Here is a 1,439-nt window from a genome sequence, read left to right as displayed (position 1 = left end):
AAAATCAAAGACAAACTTGTTTTTAGTAATTTCTCTGTTTGTCTAAAAGAGGGACAAAAACATGATCAAGTTTGGTGTGAAGAAATTGGAGATTTTAATGTCAGGCCATATTGCCCCGCCCTACCATAATTTGTGACTTTCTTTGAAAAGTATTCTTATCTCGAGCCAAGGAATTACTCGTTATTAATTACAATAATTTAATTACAATAATTAAACAGTATCTCACGATCAGAGGACGACACGTCGCAGGTGTGGAGTCTAAACAGCCAGAGAGGGTATTTAAACTGTGAGTTTCCCTCTCAAAGACATCCTGCGATCTGCTACTGCTGCGAGAGCACCGCACCTGATCATCGTCGTCAAGGTAACACTCGCCGCCGCCACCGCCACCGCCCTTCATCAGCTGCTTTAGAACCACATCTACAGAAAAGACTTTTTTCTGTCTTTTTTCTTTTGTTTCTGTCAAATGTGCAAACTCTTTCATGATGTCTTCTTATATATATTGCTTTAAAATATTTTTAAAAATCATTTTTAAATCTTGCTTTAACCTCCACAGATGGCATCCAGTTCTCTTTTCATTGTGGTCCTCTGTCTTGGACTCTGCTATGGAACAAGTGTAAGTAATATGCACATTTATTTTGAGAGATTTTTTATGTGTTTTAATGCCCAAACTTTAACACCAGTCCTACAAGAGCTCTACCAGCCCAACATGTTCTCAGCACGAAAAAAAGTGAATGTTTTATTCATATTTTGCATTAAAATGAAGTCGACAAAACACATTTTGATCAATAAAAGTCAACATCCTGTCACTAATTTTTTTATAATTTTTTTATCTAAAGTTACACACCCATTTTGCTTCACACTAACACACTGCTGAACCTCTTCAAATGTTGTATGTTCTTTATTTTTATGCATTTTATACACTATATTTTTAGCTTTATTTTTATTGACGATGTCAGTGGGTTTTATTTTATTTATTTTATTTTTCATCTTCTGTTATGCATTCTGGGCATTTTAATTTTTTGCCTTATGACGATGATGGGCTGCATTTCTTGTATGAAAGGTGCGATACAACACATTTTATGTGATTTATTATCATGTCTTTATCTTCACAGGTGTTGCCGGAATCAGGTTGGTACTTCAGAGTTGTGGGGGTGAAATGCTGCAGCTGCACTCTGTGACCGCACTTCTGGTTATTGATAAGACAACCTTATTTTGTAACTTTTTTTTAACATTGCTCATTGGTCAGCAGCTTCTGTTTGTTGGGCTGTTTCTAAAGACTGCTAATCATCTACAATTTATTTTACAGGAAGCCACTGCAAAGTTTGCCTTGATGGTTGGACCACACTTGGAGACAAATGTTACCAGTTCTTCTTCAGTGAGAAGACCTGGGCTGAAGCACAGGTACGCTTAAAAACGTTTTTAAAACGAAGCACAGGTAC

The 1,439-nt window shown here is 36.4% G+C and overlaps 1 long non-coding RNA gene across 1 annotated transcript; it reads left to right on the top strand.

Annotated features, from left to right (window-relative positions):
- Positions 1-286: 286 nt before the first annotated feature.
- LOC121963734 lies at positions 287-1,397 on the top strand. The gene is made up of 4 exons (XR_006107273.1): positions 287-361; positions 554-613; positions 1,113-1,128; positions 1,307-1,397. It is a non-coding gene; the product is annotated as an uncharacterized LOC121963734 (long non-coding RNA).
- The last annotated feature ends 42 nt before the right edge of the window (positions 1,398-1,439 follow it).

The sequence above is a fragment of the Plectropomus leopardus genome, unplaced genomic scaffold, assembly GCF_008729295.1.
Source record: "Plectropomus leopardus isolate mb unplaced genomic scaffold, YSFRI_Pleo_2.0 unplaced_scaffold12306, whole genome shotgun sequence".
Lineage (NCBI taxonomy): Eukaryota > Metazoa > Chordata > Actinopteri > Perciformes > Serranidae > Plectropomus > Plectropomus leopardus.
This window is presented reverse-complemented; position numbering and strand designations above follow the sequence as displayed.